This window comes from Vombatus ursinus, unplaced genomic scaffold, assembly GCF_900497805.2.
Source record: "Vombatus ursinus unplaced genomic scaffold, bare-nosed wombat genome assembly UNPS02014826.1, whole genome shotgun sequence".
NCBI lineage: Eukaryota > Metazoa > Chordata > Mammalia > Diprotodontia > Vombatidae > Vombatus > Vombatus ursinus.
The window spans coordinates 12,280,897-12,287,994 of record NW_020954604.1 but is presented as its reverse complement, the minus strand read 5'-3'; positions in this window follow the sequence as shown (position 1 = coordinate 12,287,994).

Below are 7,098 nucleotides of genomic sequence, written 5' to 3'. Positions count from 1 at the left end.
GCTCATGGTGTTTGCTTATTTCCCGACCTTTAAAAAAATTGAGCTCTCCTGTTGGGGAGCAGGGGGCACTGATCCAGGCTTCCTGTGTTGGGATCCCGGGGCCTGGTCACTGACTTTATATGCTGGGGCCTCAGATGTTGGCAGTTGGAGGCTACAGGGTTCTGGCAGGTTACCTGGTGTCGGGCTGGAATCAGCAACACTGGAGCTCTAGGGATAGGGGTGGGGAGTCTGGCCCCTGGAGGATGACTGCTCACCCAGGCCTTGTGCTCTTTTCTTTGGCTCCTGCTCACTCAGGCCTTGCAGAGGGATATTTTGCTGCTGCAAGATATTTCTCTGCCTGGAGCTTTCGCTCATGGAGTTGTGCTTCTCAGACTTTTGCTGAGGCACTGGAAGACTTGGTTGACTGAGAATGCCATGGCACATGATGGCTTTCTGAGCTGGTTTCCACTAGTTTCTCTGCCCATACTGAGACACTCGGGGGTCCTGGTGTTGGTGCTTGCCTGCTCCACCACTCTGGGGTTCAGGATCTGCCCCTGGTATGCTGAGTTGGAGCTTTCCACTGGCTTGCTGGGATGCCTCCCATTCTGTACTGCTCCCCTTCCCCCAGAGCGAGAAGGGCCTTCCCTATTAATCCCTCAAGCTTCCAGATTGCTACCAGACTGCTGCACCCCATCTTTCTATTGGATCAGCCATTCCAGGGTTTTTCCTGGGACTGTATTTTCTGGGCTTTCAAAGGTCAATAAGGGAGGGTGAGAGCAACTTACTTCTTTCTGTGCCATCTTGGCTCTTGGAAGCAGAACTCTGGGCTATAATTTTACAATTATGTTTGTAGTCCAAAATTCCCTGATATATCAATTACATTTTCTTTTTAATCCACTGTCAATCAATCAATCTCTCTCTCTCTCTCTCTCTCTCTCTCTCTCTCTCTCTCTCTCTCTTTCTCATTGACTCTAAACCACTGTCTTTCTCCCTTGCTTGGTCTTTCTTTCTCATTATATCACACCCAAATTTATAAGATTAGGACAATCAGAATGAATATCCATTCATCTTATTAACAGTCTCAAAGAGCATAGGAAACAGCAAATAGATATTGAAACAAGGTATGGTACACTGTAAAATGACAGGCAGTCAGGGAGGAATTTTTGTCCTTTTTTCCTGCTACCCCCACAGATGGTCTGAGGTGGTGCTGAAGGAAGACATTGACCCTTAAATTCTAAGTAAAAATTTGTCTAGTACTGCACTCTGGGGGAAAAGGAGATGAAAGGAGATGTAGCTTGGACTTCATCCAATTCCCAAACTGATCTGCTGGTTTGGATGATTGGTATTCTACCCTGACAGTTTTTTCTAGCCTTTTCCCCAATGAAAAGCTCTTCTCTCTTTTTCTTCTGTTTCCTGGTTCATGTACCATCGTCAAAGGATTTTCAGTTCCTCTAGATTTCCTCTGCTTGAGATGATAAGGTTAATGTCCATCTCATGCTCCCTGATGAGCTCAGAAAGGGAAGAAGAAAGACCAGAGCAGCATAGAGTCCTTCTTGGTTTCTATTATGTGGTTGCTGGGTGAAAGTTCATGTCAAAGCCAATATCTTTGAAGCCTTGAGTAACTCAGAGTACCTGCCTTCATACACACAGCCCAACCTAGCAAATTTTCATGACATCTCTGTGGCAGTGGTGATCTAATCCCAGTTACATTTAGCTTATAAGGAAGGTATATTGGGGGTGGAGAGAAGTAGGAGGATTACTGGGAAATGACAGCAATATAAAAGAAGGAAGTATCAAATAAAACATGTTAAAAAATAAAATGGGATGAGGAGATTGAACTAGGTGAGCTCTAGGTCCCCTTCAACTCAAAATCTGTGATCCATTACCAGATTGTATGATTTCTTACCATCTCATTTCTTTTCTATTTCACCTCCCAATTGATCATTTTTGTTTTATCCTTTCCAAACCAAAGACTATTATGTCTCCTTGGTAGAGAAAACAGAAGCACAATGGGGATGGGTTACTTCTGCCTTTTCAGAATTCATCTGTTATCTCTGTTCCATCTACTCCCAGGTGTGGCTCTATCCCTTCAATTCTACTTCCTCAACATGTCTCACATGTGTCCCTTTCTCCATTCTCACAACTTCTCCCCTATTTCAGGTCCTATTATCATTGCCATGGAAAAATGCGATCATATCCTACCTGGTCTCCCTGCTCCCAGTCTCTCCTTTCTGATACAACCTTCACACAGGTGCCAAAACAATCTTCATAAAGCTCTGACATTGTCAAGGACAACATTTGAAACATTCAACCTGGTCTTTAATGCCCTCCATGATAGGCAGCATGGCATAGTGCAAGGGTACCAGACTTGAAGTCAAGGAGATATGAGTTCAAATCCAGCTCAAATACTTACTAGCTATGTGCCCTTGGTAAGTCACTTAATTTCTCTTTGCCTCATTTTCCTCCTCTGTCAAAAGAGAGAGGTTTGATTCAATGTCCTCGGGTCTTTTCCAGTTCTAAATCTAGGATCCCATAATTTCCACCTCCCTTTTCAGTCTTATGTCCTATGACTCACTTTCATGGATGTCCTATTTCAGTCAAATTAACCTGCTGCTAGTTGTTGCTCATAACTGATATCACAGCCCCTGTCATATGGATCTTTGATCTTTTGAGAATGAGTTTCTCCATGTGCTTTTTCTTTATCTCTGCATCTCAGAATCTGTAGATTCTTTCAAAGCTCAGCTCAGAGTCACATTCTTCACTGGATTTTTCACCATTCTCTTTCTCCTCTACCTCTCACCCTCGCCCTGAAGTGTCATCATCTGTCCCTCTTGAAATGTTTCTGAAGGGGGAATCCACTGAGTCCATTCTACCACACTCCATAAAAGGGAGTGATATATTTGTCGATTGAGAACTCATTTCCCTTGTTCACTAGATTTGACAAAAGCCTTGACAATTTCCTGGTGCTGGTTAGTTGTTGTCCACCGTTCTCAAAGAGGACAAAATGACATCATTATGTTGTAGTCAAGGTACAATGTGTGTGACTGTGGCTGATCAGACCAGTATGAGTTCAGAAGACTACCATAATTTGACTACACATAGTCCATATGAACATTTGGAATGGAGATGTCTCTAAATTAGTGCTTCTCACATTTCTTTTGATTTGCTGCAATTCTGCTTTTCTCATAGAGCACAGTGCCCTCTTTGTTGCAGGCATACCTTGTCAGGCTGTCCTTTGCCATTGTTTTCCATGTTGCACAGTTGATTCCAAAGTTCTTCACAGAGACCATGAGAGCATCCTTGTATCTTTTCCTCCGACCACCATGTGAGTGTCTACCTTGGGTGAATTGTGCTCTCTGTAGTAGACTTTGAATGCTTTGCAGTTCAGCTCCAGAAGGGACCTTAGCTCTTTTTATGGTGGTGAAGAATTGGAAATTGACAGGATGGATGCTATCAATTGTGAATAGCTGGACAAGTTGTGGTATATGAATGTAATGGAATACTATTGTGCTATAAGAAATAATGAGCAGGTAGATTTCAGAAAAAACATGGAACAACTTACATGAACTGATGCAAAAAAAGAGAATTGAATAGAACCAGTAGAACACTGTATACAGTAATAGCAATATTTTAAGGATGATCAACTGCGAATGACTTAGCTTGCCTCAGTAGCATAATGATCTTTCTCTTTTCTTAAAAAGCATACTCTCTAGCTCATAGTCTTCCTCTGAACCTCAATGCCCTATCCTTAACTTTTGAGTATTTCCCCATACATACTGATCTTCTTTCAGTAACCCTAGCCTCCCAGTTTTTCAATCTCCTCAACTCCCTATTCCTTCATTCTACTACAACCCCACCTATAAGAAAGGTCATACTTTTGATCTCACAATTACCCCCATTTCTTCCACTTCCATGATCACACATTTTCTAACTCCTATATCTGAAAATAAGCTCTGATCATTCCCCCATTTCCTTGAAATTTACTCTGTCTGCACAATTTTCTTCAGTCCCTCCATCCCTCAGTATTCTCCCAGGTGATCACCCCTGAATCTTCCTCTTTTACTTATGTACTATGTCATGGTGCTCAAGGAAGTCACACAATCTGGGTACCAGAGTCCACTACACATTTATGTTATCTAACTTCATGTGAGCCCTTACTGGAGCAAAGTAAGCCTTTCATTCCTCCTTAACTGATTCTTTATCATACTCACCAAAACACTTTTTCTAAATTGTTTCTTCTCTTCTCAAGTTTCCTATAGAACGCCTGTTTCCACCCTCTCAAGAGATAACTTAAACAAACCTTTCTTTTTTTATTTTTTTAAAATTATTTATTTATTATCCCACAATTACATGTAAAAACAACCTTTAACATTTGTCTATAAAACTTTGAGTTCCAAATTCTCTCCATGGCTCCCTCTCCACCTCACACCTCATTGAGAAGGCAAGCAGTTCAATATAGGTTACATGTGTAGTCATGCAATAAATATCCATGATAGTTATGTTGTGAAAGAAAACAGAAAATAACTCAAGAAAAAAAGTTTAAAATAGTATGTTTCAATCTTTATTCAAACAACCATCAGTTCTTTCTCTGGGTATGGATAGCATTTTTCATCATAAGTCCTTCAGAGTTGTCTTGGATCATTGTATTGCTGAGAATTGCTAAATCATTCACAACTGATCATCTTGCAATATTGCTGTGACTTTTACACAGTACATTTCACTTTGCATGACCCCATGCAAAAGTCTTTCCAGTTTTTTAAGAGTATCTTGCTCATAATTTGTTATAGTGTAATAGTATTCTATCGTAATCACAAAACACAACTTGTTCAGTCATTCCCCAATTGATGGGCATCCCCTCAATTTTAATTAGTTGCCCTCCAAAATAAGCTGCTATAAATATTTTTGTACATATAGGTCTTTTTCCTTTTTTTACATTTCTTTTGAGATACAGAACTAATAGTGATATTGCTAAGTCAAAGGGTAGGCATAGTTTTATAACCTTTTGGTAGTAGCTCCAAATTGCTCTACAGAATGGTTGATTCAATTCACAACTCCCCCAATAGTGCATTAACATCTCATTTTTCCCACATTCCCTACAACATTTGTCATTTTTCTTTTCTGTCCTGTTAGCCAAACAAATAGGTATGAGGTATGAGGTAACACACACTTCATAATTGGTTTAATTTGCATTTCTCCAATCAAAAGTGAAAGTATTTTATCATATGACTATAGATATATCACCAGAAAACTGATCATATCTTTTGATCATTTATCAATTGAGGGATGGTTCTTATTTTTGTAAATTTGACTCAATTCTCTATATGTTTGAGAAATGAGGACTTTATCAAAGAAACTTGCTTCAAAATTTTTTTCACAGTTACTGTTGCCAACTATATTTTCCTCCATCCTATCCCCCCCTTATTTATTCTATTCTTTCACCCTGTCCCTCCTCAAAAGTGCTTTGCTTCTGACTACCCCATTCCTCAATTTGCCCTTCCTATCACCCCCTTCTTCTCTTATTCCCTTCCCTTCCTACTTTCCTATTGTATTTCTATACCTAATTGAGTATATACATTATTTCCCTCTTTGAGCCAATTTTGATGAGAGTAAGGTTTATTCACTCCTTATCATCTCCTCTCTCTTCCCCTCCACTATAAAAGTTTTTTCTTGCCTCTTTTATGTGAGATAATTTACCCCATTCTACCTCTCTCTTTCTCTTTCTCCCAGTATATTCCTCTATCACCCTTTAATTTTATTTTTAAATATGATCCCTTTATATTCAACTCACACCTGTGCCCTCTGTCTATATATACTCCTTCTAACTACCCTAATTATGAGAAAGGCCTTGTGAGTTACAAATATCATCTTACCATGTAGGGATGCAAATCATTTAACTTCACTAAATCCTTTATGATTTCCCTTTCTTGCTTATCTTCTTATGCTTCTCTTGAGTCTTGCAACTGAAAGTCAAATTTTCTATTCAGCTTTGGTCTTTTCATCAAGAATGCTTGAAAATCCTCTATCTTATTGAATATCCATTTTCTCCCGTGAGGGATTATACTCAGTTTTTCTGGGTAGGTGATTCTTGGTTGTAATCTTAGCTCCTTTGCTATCCAGAATGTCATATTCTAAGCCCTCCAATCCTTTAATGTAAAAGCAGCTGAATCTTGTATTATCATTACTGTGGCTCCACTGTATTTGAATTGTTTCTTTCTGGATGCTTGCAATATTTTCACCTTGACATGGGAACTCTGGAATTTGGCTATAATATTCCTGCCAGTTTTACTTTTGTGATCTCTGGAGGTGATCACTGGATTCTTTCAATTTCTATTTTACCCTCTAGTTCTAGAATATCAGGGCAGTTTTCCTTGATAATTTTTTGAAAGATGATGTCTAGACTCTTTTTTTGATCATGGCTTTCAGGTAGTCCAATAATTTTTAAATTATCTCTCCTGGATCTATTTTCCAGGTCAGTTGTTTTTCCAATGAGATATTTCACATTATTTTCCATTTTTCCATTCTTTTCTTTTGTTTTATTATTTCTTGATCTCTCATAAAGTCACTAGCTTCCACTTGCTCCATTCTAATTTTTAAGGAATTATTTTCTTTTTTTTTCCCAATTGTAGCACAGTTTTATTTCTTCACAATAGAGAAATACAAAGAACATAGGACTTTTAATTTTTTTCATTAGTTTTTTTCCCCATATTTTGCTTTTTTAAAAAAAAAATTTCTTTTTAACATATTGTAAACTTAAGGCATTATTTTCTTCAGTGAGCCTTTGGAACTTCTTTTCCATTTGTCCAATTCTGCTTTTTAAGACATTCCTCTCATTGGCTTTTTGGATCTCTTTTACCATTTGGTCTAGTGTGTTTTTTTAAGGTGTGATTTTCTTCAGTATTTTTTCTGTGTGTCTCCTTTACCAAGCTGTTGACCCATTTTTCATAATTTTCCTGCATCACTCTTATTTCTCTTCCCAGTTTTTCCTATACCTCTCTTACTTGATTTTCATAATCCTTATTGAGCTATTCCATGGCCTGAGACCAATTCATATTTTTCTTGGTGGCTTTGGATGTAGGATCTTTGACTTTGTTGTCTTCTGAGTGTGTGTTTTGATCTTCC